The 22,013-nt window shown below is 40.8% G+C and overlaps 1 long non-coding RNA gene across 1 annotated transcript; it reads right to left on the reverse strand.

Annotated features, from left to right (window-relative positions):
* Positions 1-1,048: 1,048 nt before the first annotated feature.
* On the reverse strand, positions 1,049-21,935 carry LOC128784328 (uncharacterized). Its single transcript, XR_008429434.1, has 3 exons — positions 21,884-21,935; positions 13,928-14,068; positions 1,049-2,423 (listed from the first exon to the last, which is right to left on the reverse strand). It is a non-coding gene; the product is annotated as an uncharacterized LOC128784328 (long non-coding RNA).
* Positions 21,936-22,013: the final 78 nt, after the last annotated feature.

Consider the following 22,013-nt stretch of genomic DNA (forward strand, 5'->3'; position numbering starts at 1 on the left):
ATGGGGAAAAGGACTGTAATAATTACATTATAGATGCTTCTAAGCAGCTTAGTGGAGCATAAACTCACTTGTGCTATGGGATCCCAACAGCTCAAGAACCTTGGGGTTTGGCCATTCCAGGAATATCATTGCAGATGGTTTGTGGGCTCCAGGGAGGCCATGTGAACATTGTCAGTCCCCAGCAGAGGCAGTAACAATATAGGGACACTGCTTTTGACACAGACAGTACTATCTGCAGTCTGCAGAGGACCACAGAGCCTCCATATGGCTCTGGGAGGCACAACTGAGACTATAGAGAAAAACTCTGTCCACAGGGTTTTACATGTGCGATCACAAGGATTTATTGTGATGCTTTAGATTTCTCCAGTAGATTCAAAAGAGGGAGGGAATCCAAACAATTGACATTGAGCAGGATCTCTTATAAAGTACTTTCTTCTTCATCCTCTCTCTAGGTCAACCTGAGCTAATTCCCCAGACTATATTCCACACGAGCAAGAGAAACTTAGAAAACAATCTTTATAATGTGGATTGGAGACAGAAAGTACTTAAAATTGTAGGAAGCTAGACATGATGTGATGATCAATTCAGGCAGTGGTGACAAACTTTGCCAGCCTTTTTCCTTGGCCAGGCATAGAGTATGTCCCTAATGGTCACATTTTCTCATTTGTCCCACTGCCGTTTAATGGCTCCTTCACACAGACAGCCAAGTATCTGGACTCAGTTGTCCATTCACAACCTGTGTTTTGAAAGACTCTATCTCCCAGTTTGGAAAATTATTTGGGGCCAAAGCTACAAGGTAGGTGAGCAGTACTTCTGCTTTACAGATACCTCCAAGTGCCAAATCCATCTTAAGTCACTTCACCATGATTTTCAGAAGAATTTAAATGTCTATCTAGCATAAGTTGTTAATTTCACTATAATCAGAGCACTTTACAGCTGGCACAATGCTAAGCAATGACAGACACCTAAAGCACCTGTGGGAAAGCAGGAAAATGGTGATACAGTTCCTAAATATCTGTGCAAAGAGCAGATCCTCTTCCCCATGAGCAATCCATACCAAAATCTTTATTATTGAAAATTCTATCCCTGAAAGTATTCAAGGCCTGGTTGGATGGGGCTCTGAACAACCTGGTCTAGTGGAAGGTATCCCTGCCTATGACAGTGGGATTGGAACTGGATGATCTTAAAGTCACTTCCATTCCAAACCATTCCATATTGAAAATTCCATCCCTGAGAGTATTCAAGGCCAGGTTGGATGGGGCTCTGAACAACCTGGTCTAGTGGAAGGTGCCCCTGCCTATGGCAGTGGGATTGGAACTGGATAATCTTAAAATCACTTCCATTCCAAACCATTGCATGATTCTATTGGACAACTGAGGAAGACCTACCATAGTAGCCCTGCCAGAGCAGGACTCACCAAAAGCACTATTAAAAAGCTCATCACTGCAAGGAAGGTGATGCCATGGCTGCAGAGCATGGACTGCTTGGGTTGGCTGGCTGGGCATGTCACCAGTAAAAGACCTGAACTGGTCTGCAGACCAGTGTGGAAAGCTGTGGACAAAAGCACAGCTCCCCTGCTCAGTGGAGGAGGGCAGTTCTGGACAGCACGCACTGCTGCAGGCTCTTACTGATGGAGATGGATCCTGCCTGACCCAATAGAGAGCTCATGGTGCCAAATATTCCAGGGAGGGGGAGCATAGTGCCAAGAAGAAATAAGCAATTTTAGTCACTGAAAAAATTGAATTGCTTGCTGCAGAAGCTCATTAACTACTGTCAGTTACTCATTAATGCTTGATCTAAGCAGAACCAGGTGGTGGCAACCAGGGAAAATTAATTAGGTCTAACATATTATAACACTGATAGGGTTGTTACAGCATCAGTAGAAGGCCAATACACAGCTGGCCCCTACACCATAACAATGGATTAATGTTTCAGGGCAAGCAAATAGCCTGAGGGCTTCCTCTGGAATGTATGGACAAAGAGCTTCCACTGCAGCCTCTTCTGGCTTCCCTTCCAACAGGGACTCACTGACATTGCCAAAGACTTTGCCTTGCAGTAGAATAAAGGAATGCAGTAGGGCATCAGATATAAATGGCAATTTGAATATGTCTTTAAGCTGCAAAACTCTGGGATAGGCTTTAAATGTGTAAGAGAAGCATGAAATGCTGGAAATCTGGAGTAAAATCCATCCCTAATAGCTCATATGACGTCCCAGTCTGAAGCAGAAACTCATCAGTGACGCCACCAAACCCTGTTTGACCTCTGCCCGACTTATCTGCTCCAGAAGACTGTTCTGAGCAAAACTCATGGTGGACTCCAAGGAAACATTTTCTTTAAGGTCTTCTTGCTTCTTTCTTTTTCCCAAGAAAGGATGTTGCCACTGTTCCATCTGCAGTCAAAGCTTATCAGGGGCTGTTCATTACCTTCAAATCAAAGCACAGGGCAAAACTGTACCAGTCATCAGCATATTTAAGTATTACAATGGTCAAACCTATGTCAAACACCCATTTCTTTCTCTATTTTTTAACAAACAGTGTTTTGAACACTGTCAGCCTGATGACTCACAGAACAAATCTGAAGGGTCTGAGGGCAAATGCTTATCTTAAGTCCTGTCATCTGAAATAGAGGTTTTGGACAGGAGCTGTAGGATGCAGGAGTCACCAAAGCACCATTTTTCCTCCCCTGATGGTGTATTTTTTGGCTGTACTCTGCTTGGCTGGATGCGATTTGCTGGGAGTCAGTTGCTCATTAATGGTAATACATCTCCAGTAAAATATTAGGCAAATATTTTCTAAGCTATTAACTCCTCATCTGTATATAATCCTTCTTTAACAGCACTGGCATTTGCTGTAGGTAAGTATGCTCATCAGCTTACAATGAAATCTCACAGGCAGCATATCCAGAGCCTCTTTTCTCATCGGACACCACATCATCCTATTTTAGAGATACCTTCGAAAACACTATTCTGAGCCTGTGTCTGCTAAACAGGGAAAAGCCCTGCTGATCCGCAGCTCCAAAGGGATTGGCAGAAGGCCCATGTCCAATTAAATTATCTTAGATGTTTGCCTGAGCATAGTCCATGGGGTAAATGGATTTGGGGAATAGGTACAGTCTATAGATGTGAGGCACACGGATCATGCCTTACTCAGCTGGCTGGATTTGGGGCAGAAAAGAGGTGGTCATTTTGACAGCTATAGCAGGTATGTAAGTGAGGCCATGGGCCCAAGACAGAGCTAATGGAGAGACATGGGAGTGGGAAGGTCTCACATTTTTTAGTGCCTGCTTTACTCCATTAACCAGCAGAGTTACAGATGGAGACTAACAGGTCTCTGAGCATAAAGTTACCCAGGGCAAATACCAATTTCAATGCATTAAAGAACCTGGAGTAAAACACTAGGGACCAGGAAAGCAGTAATTCATAGTCCTGTAGAAGAAGCCAGTTGTTAATTGAGCCTTTGCTCATGGAGACAAATCCCCAGTGGCCACAAATGTCTGCCATAAATAGAGCAGCTGCCTTCCTTTAAGCAAGAATTGAGGCACCACAGAACAATGAGTGCTTGAGAGACTGACACAGCCAAGGCATCATCTCACTGCCCACAAAAGCATTCTGAAGGGCCCCTCCACACACGTGTCCCAACCCATCACCTTAAGCCAGCTCCACAGACTCTGCAGAGTAGCTGCAGACTTTTTCTTCCCCATGCACACAGACACACACAGTCTCAGACAGAGCATCCAGGGACACAAATCACTGACCTGAGCACTCTGACTGCCTCAGCATCAGAGGAGCTGCTGTGGCAAGCACTGAGGCAGCAGTGCTGTTATGTCTCTCCCTGGACTGCAAGCACTGCATTCCCACCTTCAAATCCCTGTGCAGAGCCCAGAAACTCTGCAATATTGGGTCTCTGATGCTATCACTTATGTTAAACTTTTACAGGGCAGCCCTTCAAGGTCCCTCACATAGGTACTTGGTCAGTAGGCAGCCATCACAGCCCAGCCTAGGGCAAGGAATGCATACAGTAGATTTTCTATATAGCTGCCTTGAGATTCATGAGATGAAGCTAGAGTCCCCCTGAACCACCCAGCCTGGCTGGAAAGCATTAGAGCAGAAAGGGGAGCATACACACACTCCATTTCATGAAGGGTTTGCCACTTTGCTGGACCAGTGTCATTGAGGTGTTGGAGGGACAGGTTATTAGGAATTCATTATCTTTAGACCAGCTAGAGATGAGTCTTCCCAAATTTTCCATAGAAAAATAGCCAAAAATTTTACACTTTCTACCTATTTGTTATATGATCTTGAAGGTTTCCTCCAACCTAATGATTGTGTGACTAGGGAATTCTTCTTCATATGATGTGTGCCCACAGAGCAGGGAAGTAATAAGGTCACCTTACACTAACACACTATCTGCACAATCTCTGCTGTGCAAGGACCATGTAGGCAAGAAATAATTTAAACTACAGCACCTTTATTGCTATTTTTTGGCCAATTATGCAGGAAGTCCAGGCAGGGAGCAGAAAAAAAATATATTAAAGAGTGATGTTTAACTGCAAAGGTCATAAGAAATACCTTATTTTGAGGAGGGGCAGAAAAGATAAGAAGAGAATATCTAGAAGCAGGTGACAGAGGAAGGGCTTGGCCATACACAAAGAGGGAGGAAGGGGATTTTGAAGCCAACAGTCCATAGTGATATCAAGAGATTTTAGTGAGGTAGGGGTTGGCCTCTTGTCCCAGGTAGCAAGTAACAGGACAAGAACAAATGGCCTCAAGTTGCACCAGGGGAGGTTTAGATTAGATATTAGGAAAAACTTTTTCATTGAAGGAGTCATCACACATTGGAACAGGCCCCAGGGTATGGTAGAGTCATCATCCCTGGAAGTATTAAGAAAAAGGAGTAGATGTGGTACTCAGGGACAGGGTTTAGTGATGAACGTGGTGGTGCTGGGTTAATGGTTGGAAAGGCAGTGACCTGACCATGGTGATGGCACCATTTGCCACCAGGAAGGAAGGGTGATAATGAATAGCTGCACAGTCATATGTCATGTATCCAAATTCCAGACAATGTTATGGAAACTGGAAGAAAAAGAAGAGAAAAAGAGCCAACACATCTTGCCCATTTTTGGCCTATCCTAACGTTCTTGAGCTGGAAGGCTGAAAGTTCTTTGAAAATAATTCAGGCTCCATTTCACATGAGTAAAGCTTTACAGGCACTACATTAACAGATTAAATAACAGACAGGCCAGAATTTGGCCAAAACAGTGTGCTAAGCACATCTACTCTGTCTAACTCTGTCAAGAGACCTCCTTTCTTCACTCCTTGGCTGTTTCCCTAGGTTTGCAGTTACAGTGGCATGGTGGGTCTTGCTACATTAAAGTTGTCCTGATCAGTCAGGATGAGAAGGGAGGGGAAAAGTAGTACAAAAAGTCAAAGGGTTGGTAGGGCTATGAAAAGCTGACTTGATAACAGCATCAAGGCTTCAATGAAACTTATCCTAAATCCACACCTTTCCCATAACTTACAGAATTGTATCTTTACTGACTACTGATGTCGCTGGTCCTGGGACTTGTGTAAGAACTAAATTACATGGACAGAATTCAATAGAAGGAGGATGATAATAACAACAGCAACAATAACAAGAAAAATAACGGTTTTCTGCTCAGTTTGAAATTTCATGGGTTTGGCTGCATGCCAAAAAGAGATGGCTAGTTGAATGTACTTGAATTTTCCATTAAGAAATAATGCCCCCAAAATGTCAGTTCAAAAATATCATATATTTTGACACTCAGGACTCAGAACAGATAATTTCATATTGACAGACCACAGCAAACCCATTCTAGCTGCTGGTTACTTTTTTTTTAATATAAAAACAGCTTTAAAAATATCTGTCTTTTGGTCGAGCTAAGATACTCTGAGATAAACCAGTGACTAAGGAGGAAAAAAAAAGTTTATTCCAGACAGTGTGACCAGCTTTGCTCAGACCCCTGAGAGCCTTCCACAGTGGAGATAAATTTTATTATGTGATATGGGCACTCACTTGACAGAGAGAGATTTGTGAGCCATTGGTAAGAGACCATATCATACACTTAAACAGATCAATTCCCATCCAACAGTGATAGAAGGAGACAAATGAAAAATGTGTTATATAGCAGGGACTACAGACTTTGACCACTACAATCAAATAATGTTTATTAGATAAGTGGGCTGGAACCAAGAATATCTGAGAAATACTAAGCACTCCAAAATCAAACACCTACTGAAATTTTTTTACTAATTGTGTATTTTTAAAGAATCTATATTTTTTACCAGAAAACAATAACTCCCGCAGAACTAGAAATGAAGATAGCTCAGATAAAAATGTTTGGATATGTTTCAAGTTGCAGGAAAACAGAGCTAAGGTGACAAAACAGAGGGACTCGTAGAAACCAGCCACCCATAGTGATTGGCCATGTTAGACATGCAGAATGAATTATGAGACAGCAAAGAGCAGTCAGATTAAGGGGAGACAAACAGTAAAACAAAATCTGTAAAATAAGACTGAAGGTTAATTTGTTAGAAACCAGCACAGTCAAAAGAGGAATGGGTAGGAGCAGAGAATGAGGCTGCCTAGAAATGGGTCTGTTTGAAGAATAACCCCTAGACAAAGGCAACCAGAAGCTTGATGGGCTGAGACGACTGGCACTCTTCTACTCTATGCTGTGAATGCAATCAGTGCCTTCAAAACTTCCAGAAGACACCACACCTGACTGCCCTGCTGTCTAGTAAACAGCACAAAAATTGTTTCAGAGCTATGAATCTTCACATGTCCTTTTTTTTTCTGCTCAGGAATCCAACAGACTTTCCCATAGCCTAATTCAACAGGTAGTATGACTAATATCTTGCTACAGATACCACAGTTTGACCCACTTGAAGATACTTACAGCAGGCAAATCATTGTTTTGCTTCTGCCTCTTCCCAGCTGAGCCTCTGGCCCCTTACTAATCCTGCTATTTAACATTCACTATTTGCATATCTAGCCCAAAGCTAAAATTTCTTCCAAAATGGGTAAAGGAGCTGTGCAATAGATGCCAAAATATTCACCTCTACCACTTCAATCATTGACAATGACCACTAGCACTAAGCATTAATCACAGATAGCTAAATGAAGGGATTTTTTTTTTTTTTTTTTTTTTTTTTCCATGGTCAAAGCAAGCACCAGAAGCCCAGTCTCTGTCCTGTTCCATGACACAAACCCAGGTAGCATCACAGAGCAATGGTGACTTTGTGAAGGACTCTGGCCCAACAACTCATCTCAAGAGTCTTTAATACAAATGCCTTTTGTTGGGGAAGGAAACCCAGTGTACACCCCCTCACCCATCATTGCCTCTGAATTTAGCAGTAAATGTCCTTACACATGACATATGTTTCTCCCTATTCATCAAAGATTACCCTTGGGATTTCCCCTCTCTGATTTAAAAACCCATAACTTAAAAAGTACACTGCAAAATGGTTCACATTTGCATAACGGCACTAACACAAGCAAATCTGCCTTCCCGCACCAAATCCGGGCATGATCTCTTGGCTGCTTTTTCTTACTCTTGTATTACAGTCATAATAAATAATAAAAAATAATTGAGAAGACACCCTAAAACTCTAATTTCAAATTTTTAATCTGAGGTCATCAAGGGGTAATACCATAAATTTTGATGTCATAATTTTCCAGACATAAAGACTGGTAAAAGAATCTAAAGGACAGCATTATAGTGATATGGTCAGTCAAGCCCTGTAAACTATGAGAGGGTGGGAGATATTGATGGGATTTCAGAAGCTTGAAAAAACTCTCAAAAAAATGTCAGCAAGATGTTTTGACAAAGAACAAATTTAAGATGACAGGCATAAAAATCATAAAAATAAATATCTGTTGAAGTATAAGGTGCAATTTTTCATCAGAGATCAAGTGAAGCTTAGTCTGCATGTGTTTTTCTTACACCAGTACACTTTTACTGTTTCTCAGTTGGTTTGCAAGTGTAATAGTAAGCTTTTGTTGTTTTCTGCCAAAAATTGCCTGGCAAGCTGCTTTTTCAGCTTGGGAATGCAGCAAAAAACTGTTGTTTACCTATCACACATTTTTAAAATGTGGAATTTTTCAACTGATAATAAAAAGTGCCAATCATATTTTTAACTGAGGAAACATGGTCCTGACTGCATTCAGGTTATGTCTTTTGTTAGTTACTGCTCCCCATCGGTGACATATTAGTGCCAGAGCTGCAGGCATATTTCAAGTTCATTTAAGTTCACCAGTGAAATTTAAGACTAAAAATGGTTGAAATTCTAGTTGCAGGCTAGAAATTCAGGAAATCAATTTTTTTTTTTCTAATTAAATAACTCATTAGTTTAAAGGCAATGTCACTTCAAAAAATCCAAATGACCCAGTTTGATATGTGATGTCCAAACTCAGTGGGCAGAAGAAAAAGACCTTTCCAGCCATTCATCATAGACTCTATCCTGGCTGGACAATTCAAGGTGGTTCTGTTGATGTTTCCCTCTTGCTTGCTCTTAAAAGCATCCAGTCCTAATAAAAAGTCACTAAACACTGGTCAGCTGATGCTGTCATCAGAAAACAAGAGAGGGAAGGTATGTACTGAGAAGGTAGTGCCTGAAACTCTTCCAGGGATTTATTTGCACTATACACTGGCATTGCTGTGTAGTCCAGAAGAATCAATAAACTCAGTGAACAGGAGTCTGCCGGAGCCCCTGGCAACAATGAGAGGTTACATGGTTCAGACTTTATCCAGGAGTGTGACAGCTGCTGTATACAGAAATACACACTCCCCTGATGAACCAGAATATACTCAGAGGGATTTTGCAGATACCTGCCAGGCAGCCACATGAGCCAGTTTGACCCCACAGTTCTGAATATGCAGCTTGGGACTTCCAGACACTGCTGCAACCACTCAGCTATGAGAGAGGGGCTAATAGCTACATGGGTGAGTACACGGGGTGAATCTGCTATCAATCATTACAGTTTGATTCTGTTAACAACAAAACAGGCTATTCCTAAGAAATAGCTGTGATCTGCGTCTCCTCCAAATATCTGCCCAACAGTGAAGATCACCAAACTCCTGGGACTGTCCGTCTTTCTGCAGCAGTGTCAGCTTAAGCAGTTGCCTCTCTCAGCCCCTTCTTTTTCTGCCTAGAAAATTCAATTTTGTGTCCTTTTTTACACAAAAGGACTCTCTAGAACAGTTCACACCATGAGAAGAAGCTGAGGTAGACTTTATACGGTCTTCAGACAACTACAAGTGGCAAGGAGATCTATCTTTAGATTTAGATACCCCAGTGTATCTGAGCATCCAACATTTATGACTCATTTCCTTCTCTGCAACTCAGACAGATACCGAAACCCACTTTTCTGCAGAAACAAAAAATCTGCCCAGAATTTCGTGGACTTCACCAAAAGCACTTAATTTGCTGTGGTGCTCTAAAAAGTATGAAAACATATAAAACTATCCCTAGATGTCCATCTGTTCTTGAATCCCAGGAAAATCAGTTCATCTACAGATAAGTAAAGAAAGATCCTCTTTGGGGCTGAGTTGGGAATTGAGTTCTGTCTGCTGTACCTGATCTTGCAGTTTGGTCAGAAAAGACATCCTTCTGTCTGAGATTTAAGAATGAAGGAAGTTGACCTGACTTTTCATAAATATTCTTTTCCCTCTGTTTCCTTCAGAAGATTAGATACACCCATTAGGCCTGTGTTTTCCTGCCTGTGCAAGATTTAAGAGAGAAGTAAAAACTCCACCAACTACAAGTTTTTAAATTTATAGGCCACAACATTATGGGAGAAGAGGAAGCATCTAGTCAAAATGAGGAAAAGACATTATACTTGTGTAAATCAACAGCAATCATAAAACAGCTGATACAAAGAAATTTACTGATGTTTTTGCATGAAATTTCAATATTCCTTCTAACTTCACAAATCTCATTGAATGACATTATACTTACCAAGGCTGCCAGCTTTTAAAGCCTCTAAAAACCTAATACCTAGTACCTCCATAGGGTGCAAAATAATTTAAAATTAAAGAATGGGTCACAGTATGCATCTATAGCCTGATCCTGAAAGACATTTTCATGCAGCTGATTCAAGTGCTCCTGTAACTTTAGACCCTTACATTCATGCAAGCCAACATACATCCCTGGTCACTTGTTTCCTAGGACCAGTGGGGCTCTTCATGCAAGAGGCTATCTCTTACTGGGTGTTTCCACAAGATCAAGACCATGTTCAGTAACTTCATTTCCCAGTGGCCTCAACAGCTTCTGGCATATCAAGGACTAGTTGACTTTGCAGTCAAGCTACTGTTTCAACCCATCTCTGCAGCAGAGATGTAATTGTGTCCCGCAGGAAATGCATTAGGTAGCACCTTGGTAGGTGTGGATATTCTCAGTTCAGTCAGAGAGAAAAGGAGAAAGATTTCTGCCAGGCTAAGCCTGGGAAAAAGTCCGGGAGGAATGTAAACCATCTGTTATCTTATTTTCTGTTCATATTGTTAATAGATATGTTCTGCCACACTGACCTAAGTCCAGTGTACCAATCAGGTGAAATATTTTTACTCTAAGACCAATGAAATTAGTCTTCATGATGTTCTCTATAAAAGAGAGATGTTCTTTGAATAAAAGGATCATTCTTTGCCTTCTGAAGATGGAGTCATTTCATTCCCGTCCCTGCCTCAACAGCGACAGTAGGGATGACTCAAAATGGAAAACACAGGCATTTAGGAAAATAAACAGGACTACAGAAGCACTTTATGGATCTTGATGAGTCCCACTGACTTCAGAATTGTCTTCACTTCATAAAGACATTCACATACAAATTTTCTCAGCCACTGCAATTGCTATTTCTTAATTCACACAGGTCCTGGCCATGGAAAATTCATAGGCATGTTCTCATTGATTAAATGAGATTTCTGGAAGCAGAGCTGGTCTGCAGATAGACCATCCAGTGACCAAACCACATTTAATATTACATCCACAGAAGTGTCTAAAGGGAAGAGGTAGGTGAGCACTGGTCTGTTCTGCCCAACCCTGGCTGTGCAGTCATCTGTCATCACTGGTTCACCATAAAACTAACAAGAAGCCTGAGGATGGAAAAGATTCAGTATCAGTGACCCTAATCCATGACTGTGCCCAAGAATGTGTGAGGGTAGGATTTTATTCGTGTGCTGCTGAGCAGTATGGTCAGAAACAAGGATTTCTTAGGTTTATAGAGCTAATTTTAAAATGGATTAACACAATGCTTCCTGTATTCAGAAGCATTCAGGTTGTTGCTTTTGTTTGTTTGTTTGTTTGATCCAGCACCCAGTGGATGATGTATCTCTTCTTGGGTGTTTTGGGAACCACTCCTTGTCTCTTGCCTCTGGATATCAATGTTGGATATCAATGAACTGATGTTGCTTCCAGCATGGAGTTCTCTTGCTATTGAAAAAGCCCTCTGCCTGACCTGCCTGCCTCCTCCCTGTGCTGCTGAAGGCTTAGAGGAGCTAAACCTTCAATCTCCTTAGGTAGATAATAAATTGAAACTCAGAATGCCTTGATTCCATTCTGGCTCCTTTCCATGTCTCAAGTTCCCCATTGATATGTGATATAGACAAAAGCAAATCCAAAAGTATTTCAGGCCTTATTCAGAAGGAAGCCTGAGCTTCAAATTCACACTTGTGTAAGATTATGCTGAGTAAGGACAGACAGTGATTTCATACCTTCCCTTGCCAGACCACATGCCCCAGTGCAATGCCCTTGAATGAATACAAACCTAAGTTGCATTTCGTCTCAGTATTATTCAGGTTTTTATCCAGCATAGAGCAGAGGGTTTCAAAACTGGCTGTCAAAAGCTTATTTTTTGTCCTTCCATGGAGCCATTAACTTACAAAACTAACTCCCACCAAAAAAAGAGTCTCAGTCTTCAAAAACTGAGCACATTCTATTTAATATTTATTGGCCAAGCCAACTCAACTGCAACAGATTTGAAATATAATTAACTCTCACCAGATGTAACAATTTTGTTTTCATCTCAGCATCATCCAGAAAGATAAGAGAATTTTGTCCTTGAAATATTCTGTCCTTGAAATATCAACAAATACAAGCAAAAGCATATGCAAGATTATTCAATCAATGATGACTCTTCTGATCAGTATGAGTAGAAGGGGTCACCTCGGCAAATGTGTGGGGTGGTTTTAGAAAGCAAAAACCTGATTTGAATGCCCAAACAGTTGTTGCAATTGAAGATGAATTATTAAACACATTAACACTCACAGTGAGCAGTGAATTTGCAGAGAAACAGACACTGAGCAAATACACAGTCTGTATACTTTGGGATGCAGAGCAGAACAAAACCAAATGAGATCCTGGGGGAAATTCTCAAGAGCTGAGTCAGCTGGACATTTCCTGCAGCTTTCTCTCAAAAAACTTTTTTTTTCCCCCAAGGAAAATACACGAAGGGGAAAAATAGAAAAGAAAGATGGGAGAGTGCAATATTGCCCTGCTGTGACTTTTTTCTTTATTTGCCAAAGTCCTTATGGAAAAGTTCATGAGAGCCATGTGCATTGAGACTGACAGACGATTCAGAGCTCTTACTCTACTTAACTAGTTGGGTGCTCATGATAATTGCACACTTTAGCTCTCATGCTCTTTTTCATTTGCTGCATTGCATTAAGGGAAGCCAAGAGTACATTATGTATGCAAAGTCAATGGCTTCTAGCCTTGGAAGAGCAATGGATATTGCTGCTCCTGTTGCCTGGTGAGCAGGGTGAGCAATTCAGAGGTTTCTGCAGCCTCCCACCATCTTCTCCCAGGGTGCCCTTGAGGGTCCATGACTGGGTGGCCAAGGCCTTTTCTGTACTCAGTTTTCATAGCATGTTAGAGACCACCCATAAAGCTACTCATGTATCCAGGTTTGGAAACATGCTGGAGAAGCATACCCAGTATGCACAGTGTGCTGCAGGCTGCAGCACTGGAATGATGGGACGTGGACAAGGAAGCAATGGTAAGGAAGAGGGACAGAGCCCCTCCAAAAAAGCTATCTTCCCATCATGAGGAATCAATTTCATTTCCATTTTCCAAAGCACTGGATAGACTGAACTGAGTGGAGAAGGAGGAGCTACTTTGTCATACCAGGTCTAGGGCAGGAGGTGCCCACAAACTGCCACAGTCTCTCTGAGAATGAGATGGACCCTTTAAAGTCCTTTCCAACCCAAACTATTTGGTGATGAGGATGATGATGACACCTTGAACCCAGACACAGTCAGGGATGATAAGGCAATGAGGATAACTTCTTGCTATCCCAGAAGCCATTTACAACCATGGGAGAAAGACTGAGTTAAGATTTTTATAACCCACAATATCCTGAGATGGCAGTAACAGCCTCACTGCTGATCTGTTATTGTTGAGCACCTTTGTGCTTTCTCAGGTACTGATGTGAATCTTGCAGCACTCTTGCTCATGTGCATGGGTATAATCAACAGCAATCAATGCTTGCCAGAGGTATCTGATAGGAAGGTTACATCTACTTTCCAATATTAATCTCCTATGTGCTGTAGTGCTTCTATTGATTGCTACCTCATTAGCAGAAGGCAAGCCACAAGATGAGCAAAGACTTATAACTAGGAAATGAGGGTTTGTGTAAGCTGGGTTATCCACCTGTAATTCTCTGCATCCCAGAGACACTGATCCTTTGCAGAAATACTCTCAATATTTGTTGCTCTCATTTCAACATCTAGTTTATTACATGTGTGAAAGCTCAGAATGCTATAAGTAAGGCAAAGTGACATTCTTGTTTTAAAATGTGAATTCTGTAATTTCATACTGTGCTTACTGACTTTTGAAACATTTCTTACACAGGTAAAATTTGTGCATTTAATTCCATGTCACTGATTTTATTTTTGAAACAAATTATGACTTGCTTACCTTCCCTTGGGTCTTGCTCTTCGCCACTACCTACCTATGTGTGGCGATCACCCTGGTTGTATTTTGTTTCCAAGATGAAATGTTAGGGGGCTTTAGGGCACTTGGTAACATTGTCTGTGCTTTATTTCTTCCACCTCCTCCCTATAAAACGATGACAGCAATACTAACTTTCCTCATCTCTTTAGTTTTCTTATATTAAGTGCACAAACACTGTGAAACAGAGATAGACCTTTAGCACATGTTTTTGTAGCTCTAAGCAGATGCAGCTGTGATATCTGCTGGGGCCAAGAGACAGCACAGTTACAGAAATTATAATGTTAATGCACTGCCTGTGGGGGTATTATCTCTCACTGAGGGAGAAAAGGCTTATGAAAACTGGCTGAATTGTTGTTGCTTTCATTGCATGTTGCAGCACTGCCTCTATGCTTCGTATAAATGCAGTGGCAAAGGAACATACCCAAGCAGAAGTAACTGGTAAATTATGCAAACTTGTTAACCTCAGTTCTGCATCTATGCTGATCTCCTCAACATTTGTCATTTCTAAAGGCTTTTTAGGGTGCCTGGTCCTCTCAAAGCAATTCCCACCAGTCCATCTCTGATTAAACCCATGCTGCTGTGCTCCTGTGAAGCAGGGAAATTGGTGATAGCAGGGAAGCAACAAGAGGAAATTTCAGTTGTATTGTGAGTTTCTTCAAGTTGATTCAATTTCCAGGGTAGTATTGTAGATCAATTGCTTGATTTATTTAAAAAGTGGATTGGATAAAGTAGTGGAAAATGTATCAGAAAATAATTTTGTTCCTGGAGGATAGACTAAGGAAACGATGAAGCTTGCTTGAACTCTGACTCTTTCTGGTCCTTTTCTTATCTTCTTCTTATCTATCTAAGTAGAGCACTATTGCTATACTTCTTCAGATGAAGACTAAGAATGAAGAATGCATAAGAAGCAGTGAAATCTCTTTTTACTCTAACAATAAAAGCTTCCTAGTGGGCAACCTGGACAAAAGGAGAGTTTCTGAGAGTGACATGAACAATAATAAGATTGTATCTGCTGGCCTCATCCAGCACATTGACCTAGTTCTGATTTACGTGGCTGACATGGAGTTATTCCTGATTTAATTCCAGCATAACTAAAATGGCTCAGGAATAAAGGTGATATATCTTGAATACTTCCTTTACCTGCTCAGAATCCATATGCCATTTTTTTATATCATTGCTCATGCTTGGCTATATACATAAAAACAGTGAGGGGAGTCCACACTGGACTCTATTTACAACAAAAATATTTGTATTCTTACCTTATATCTTTGTCCGGTGATACAAATTAAGTAATTTTTTCAGTCTGATCGTCTGTTCTACACAAGCAGGAAGAACAAAGGTTTCTAAGCAGACTAATGCTGTGCAAATTGACCTGTGCTGCTCCTCAGCTGAAGACCAATGAGGTCACTTGAGTGACTTTGCACTTGGGTGACAACCCCACTCCAGAGAAGCACAAGGGCCAAGCAAGATCTCTGTTCCCCGATGTATTCTACAGTGCCCCACTGGTAGGAAAGGGGTGGATGCATTCCAGAATCATAGAATAGTTTGGTTTGGAAGAGACGTTTAAAGGCCATCTATTCTAGTCCTCCTACCATGGGCAGGGATCTTCAACCAGACCAGGTTAGTCAGAGCCCCGTGCAACCTGGCCCTGAATGCTTCCAGGGCTGGATCATCCACAGCTTCACTGAGTAACCTGTGCCAATATCTCACCACATTTATCATAACCAATTTATCTTATATCTAATCTGAATCTACCCTCTTTTATTTTAAAACCATTGCCCCATGTCCTATATACTACAGGCCCTACACCACAATCTGTCCCCATCTTTCTTTTAAGCCCCATTTAGGTAGTGGAAGGTGCTGAAAGGCCTCCTCAGAGCCTCCTACTCTCCATGCTGAACAATCTCAGACCTCTCAGCCTTTCCTCGGAGAAGAGGTGTTCCATCCTTCTGGTCACTTTTGTGGCCCTGCTCTGGACCCACCACAACAGATCCACGACTTTCCCATACTGAGGAAATGAGACCTCATTCACCTAACGAAAGCTTTACTCAGCTCGGGCATATTGCTTATGCACACATTCATTGCAAACACACGTTAGGGGCTTGCAGTAGTGCAACCAAAGAATTTGTTAACTGGTGCCAAGGAGAGCTGAAGGCACCTAATCCAAAGCAAAAGTGAAGAAGGCACCTAATCCAAAGCAAACCTTACTTCCTTTTAGGCACCAGAGAAGAGAGAGGTTAAAAGGGGCAGGCCATAAGTTTTCACTTCTCTCTGAAATTAAATTCTGTACATTAGTTTGTCCTCTTACAGTCATGGAGCATGGCAAAGATTTTACCCAAGCAGCTCTGCAGTGCTTCTCACGTGTGGGTGGTAAAGGAAATTCCTGTTCCTATCATGAGTTCAGAATGACAACTTAACCTTCTTAAACTTCTTAACCTTCAGTTTGTGAACAAGAAGTGAAGAGTAGGTGACAATAAGCAGAATTGCCTGTCAACCCCTTGTACGAGGACATTTCCTTAAATAGGATTTCTTTTCAGAAATAAAAGGTTCCTCAGAAAGCAGAATGCTTTTGTTTGAGGACACTTTTGATTATCACTAAAGCTGTAAGGAAAAATGCCTTGAGGGCAGAAAAGTCCAATATTTTTATTTTTTTTTTAGCAAGCAGAAGTAATTCTCTTCTTACAGATTTTAATGTTATCTCCAGCTACCTAATAGAAGATTATAGAGAAGATGAAGACTGGCTATTCCAGGAGATGCACAATGATATGCAAAAAGACAATGAACACAAGTTGCATCACAAAAATCTCCAATTAGATACATGAAATTTTTTTAGCTCAAGGATGGTGAAACATTGTAACTGGGACACAAATAAGACTGAATTTGGCAAAGCTACCTGCTTCTCAGGGACTCTTTCTGAGTAGGAGGTCAAATCATATGATGTCCAGAGCTCTCTTCCCACCTAAATTATTCCACGATCCTGTGAGTCTTAAAGTCACATACATTGAAGTTATGGGCTCAATTTATACTTTTTCTTACAGCAATGTAACATGAGGTTCAGTTTCTTGTTTTGCAACTCAAAATTTGAATTTTTTTAGCTACCTTTTGCAAGGAACTGTGGAAGCACCTACTTAATCTCTATTGGAGCACTAGCAATTATTTATGTGCATCATTACAGGATTGTTCTATTCTGTATTGCTGTGTAAAGTCTGGGGAAATAATTTCCACCCTGAATTACCCCTATTTTAAGTAGAGAAAGATAACAAGGAAGAGCCAAAGTAAATTCTCTGTAATATGCAGTGTGCAAATGGGGCTACAATCTCAATGTACAATGTCGGTCAGACAAGAATTAGTCCTCTCTGCTTAGCAGCAGACAAGGACCTGAATCACCCAGTGCACCTCAAGGAGCCAACACAGCTGCTTGCTGTGACTTTTAAAGCCTCAGGTTGCCCAGAACAAGACCATCAGTTTTAGAGTGAGACTTTAGTAAGACTGGCTCCTAGGCAGTGGGCAGCAGGATTAGATAAAAGATGGATGTGGGTCGCCATCCATTGTACTGCTTTTATTTTTCTGGCATCCAAGTGAGGACTGGGAACACTGAATGGTATCCAGGCTGCCTACATTGGTTTCCAAGATTTAGGTGGAGTTTATTGCCTAAATCCAAGAGCACTTCTTAAATTAATGGCTGCCTGGAGCCCTTTTGACTTGTACATAAAAATCTAATGGCACCCTGGTGTTAATGCAGTACTCATTAAGCACCTGAAGACACCTAATCAGCTAAGTGGGAACCTCCCACCAGAAATCTGCAGCTTCTCAGAGAAAGAAGTGAGTGCCTGAGGTCCTTCATCCATTTGGAACATCCAAAGGACTTTTGGTGCACTTGAGCTGCTTTGGTCAAAGGAGGTCACCTATCCCATAGCAGCTAAAGGACAAAAATCATTGATGAGGTTTGAACTTCCAAATCAAAAACATGCTGAAGAAAATGAGTCCTTTTAAAAACACAAATGCACTTGTTCATTATCAATCACAATACTAAATTAAGAGAATGAGAAGAAGATTTGTACCTATTAACTATTATTTATGTCAACACTTCTTTGCTTTATTGTCTTGTTATGAAAAATTCAGCTAAATAAGGAGAAATCTCTTACTGGCAGCTTAGCTTCCTTCAGGAAGTGCTTAGAATGGGTCAGGGTATTCCCCAGTGTTTGTTTCAGCAAGAACACAGTTCTGCAGGTGCATGGAATTGTTAGTACTTAGCTCAGACAACTGTGGCAAAATTTTACTATAGAATATTTCTGATTAATAAGTAAATCACATTGATTAAAAATTATATAATTAAAAGACCTTTAATAACACTTTGGGAATTTAGGACTGGGCTGAGCAACAGCAAAATTATGATTCTGACACCCTATCAGTACTCCATCTAAATATAGTAAAAAATGTTGCCTTTGGCTTTGAAGGGAACATAGCAGGTTCACAATATCGTCTCATGCTATTTTCCTTGACAACGTAGAAAACCCAGCTTCTTATCAGCTTCTGGCAGAGAGAAGATTCAATTCATAATGGTCAGGAATCAGTTCTGTGAAATGCTCCAGTCCTATCTTACGCTTGCTTCCACAAACAGATTTTTGAGAGGATCCGGAAACTTTCTCACCAGTAATTTTTAACATGCAGTAAGATAAAGACAGTCAAATCTCTTCCTCCAGGCTATTTGTCCTGGAATCAGGAAAAAAACTCTTCCCACTCATTACTGCATAGCTGACACATTAAGGATATTTTCCACTATTTAGAAGCATCATCTACTGTTAGGTCTGATTAACTAGTAAAGGATTGAAACGTATTCTCCCATTCATCAGCATATTCTGCTGCTGTTAAGTGGTGCAAGAATTCTTCTGCACTGGTAGGTAAGAAAAATTAAGAAGACAATGCAACCTTACCAGGAAAGACATCCCTGATGTAACCTCCTAAGGGATAGATACTCATTTTGCTTTGATAATGCAAAAATTTATCCTATCTCTTGTAAACAGAGATTGCAGAGGTGTTTGCTGGCAGCACAGACCAAAGCATTGCCATCACCTGTGTCATTCAGAAGCAAAAAAAACTCTGGCTGGCAGCAAAGGAAGTCTCCTTTGTCTACTAATGAAACCTTTTGCCATGACATTTGCAGTAAGTTGCTGTATTATGAAAGCAAATATTACTTTCTATTCATGGTTAACAAAATACCACACCTCATATTTTGTTTTACAAACTGCCAATTACATGATTCGCGGAGAATCATTGTATATTGCAGTGTCTTTCCATTCTGTACAAAATAGACTTTCATTCAGTGCTTCTTTCCATATTCCACATGTTGTGACTGTGTCTGCCATCAGGTCACAGGGTCACAGAATCATTAAGGTTGGAAAAGACCCCTCAGATCACCAAGTCCAACCTTTGGTCAATCACCACCTTATCAACTATACCATGGCACTAAATGCCACATCCAGTGATTTCTCCAACACCTTCAGGGATGGTGACTCTAGCCCTTCCTTAGACAGTCCACTTCAATGTTCAACAACTGGTTCCATTAAAAAATTCCTGCTGATATTCAGCATATCCAGCAGATATACCCCACTACTACGTAATGACTTATAAGCTCTCTGTTCTTCTATGTCCTAAAATTCACTTACAATTTGAACAAAATTTGAAATTCAGTGTCTCAGCGACTTGTACAACAGAGTTAGAGTTGGAAACTGTCCTTGACCTCCTCTGGAAATACGAAGATTTCCACACACACTATTAGCACACTTTTGCCTCTAAGTAATCTGGGCTGTACAAGACTTTGAGCTGAACCTAGTTTGCTAAAGGAGGTTGGGACAGAAGTTTAAATGCCCAGATGGGTGGCGGGGGAAGGGGGGGGGAGAGGAAAAGGTGACATTTAAATCAACTACTTAGAGCAAAATTTAGGACTCCTTATTAACAGAAAACCACAAAATGTCACAAAAGCCCTATACCATGGGAAATGTAGTAAAAATGCTCTGGCAGGGCAATATCTATAGTGAAATCCACACAGGCTCTGAATCACATCATTAATATGGTAACACTGTTTGCAATTTCCCCACGATGGTAACTCTTCTTCTCAGAAGAGGAGTAGGGAATTTCCATCAAAATATTTTTGATTAAGAAAAAAATCAGTTTCTGTATAATCTAAGTCTTTGGTGAGATTTTCTTTTCTCACTGGGACCACTAATGTTGAACAAGTTTTAAAATCTTTAACTGCCTGAGCTGCTGCAGTATCTCTTAAAAGACACAGTGCAGCTGATTTACCCTGTGGGCTTGATTAGCACATTCATAATTCAGCAATGCCTCAGCTCATGCTGGAGCACAATAGCACATCCCAGGACATGGATCTAACAGAACCAAAACCCTGTACAACCACCTTTTCTCCCCTGTACAGTCTCTATCTGTTGAAAACTGATGAAAGCAAATGTTAAATATTCAAATATTGATATCAATAACAAAATTTCAAATTTAAAAAATCAAATTATTTGCATTTCAAATTCATAATGAAGTCAACTTAATGAAACCTTGAAAACAAAGCTGGGATTTCCTGAGGGACCAAACCAAACCAAAGTCAAAATGCTACAAATATTCAAACACAACTCATAAACAAACTATTTCACTGCAGCAGGCAGTGTACATTATGGCCAGGTGTACATTTTTCACCAAAATTACTGCACCACAGGATGAGATGCCATGGGTGAGTGGAAAATTACAAAGATAATGTGGCAGAGGGGAGACTGAGGCAGACATTTCCTTTTTCAATATCCAAACTATGATTAAAGACTTTTCCTTGGAAGGTGATGAAATAAAATTGAATGAGTCTGAAAGAAGGGAGAATGTTGGCAGATTGGCAACAAATCAAGACTAGGCAGTAACCACAAATGATCACAGGAGATAATGGCACAGGGAGCTTTACTCCCATTTAAGCAGATGTTTGATGTATTGTCTCTACCTCTGACAGATCCAAGGGCGCTGCTGTCTTTGTACATTTTGGCAAAACTTTTGTCACTAACTGTCTCAAAAAAATATTAATGAGTTGACTGAATCTTTCTGACTTCTCTCATGAACCATCATAACAATATCTTGGTCATATTTATTTTTACAAGCTTTATTAGCTTGAGCCACAAAACAAACCACAGTAAATATTTCTGAGAAAACAGACAATATTTCTGCATTCATTCCACAAGGGAGTAACTAGGGCTAAGAGCAGGACAAACAATGTTTTCCAGCTACAGTGGTTGTAAGGCAATTTAATCAGGTTCTGGGTACGTTTTAGACAGCAGAATTCATCTAGGATGAATCTCACTCCATGGAAATAGTAGTGCTTTAACTACAACCCTGAGGATATGAAAGAAGTTTTCTCTCTTGGGATGAAAAATATGTGAGGACGTTGGGGCTCTAGCAGCTAAGGCATGGGTTTTTCATATGTCTAAAGTGTTTAAAAAACAATAGTGCTTTTTTTTTGAGTTGTACAAACAACTGTGTGTCTGAAAGTTCCTGTATCAAATTAATCCATGCTCCCTCGTTGTTCATATAAAAATGCTGCACATCTCTGAGTGCAACTGTACTGAGATCTGAAGTGAATTGACTCTTCCTTAGTAGTAGCTGAGGAGGCCCAGCAGGCTTAGGGCCTTTTGGAAAGGCATTCTCCACACTGAGAAGTGGCATAGAATTTGGCAGACAGCCATCGAAGCACACTGCCTCCACTGTGGTATCATCCTTCTCTTGCCATCATTGATATGATGAGGCTGAAAGGCCTCCGTGAGGAGCAATTTTGTCACTAGGCTGAGCATCATATAAAAGATGCCCAGTAGAAGTAAGGAAAGAAAAGTGAGATTTGTTGCATCTGTCTTAAAGAGAAGGACTTAACTGGACACTCACCCATCTCCATTTAGGTGGCTCTACTTTTGCAGTTTCTCACAGATAGGTATCTAGAGTCATTTGAGAGTCAATTATGGTACCTCACCTGCTGGCTTCCATATGCTCTGTGACATAATATCCAATTCCATGC

This window comes from Vidua chalybeata, chromosome 2 (assembly GCF_026979565.1).
Source record: "Vidua chalybeata isolate OUT-0048 chromosome 2, bVidCha1 merged haplotype, whole genome shotgun sequence".
NCBI classification, from domain to species: Eukaryota; Metazoa; Chordata; class Aves; order Passeriformes; family Viduidae; genus Vidua; species Vidua chalybeata.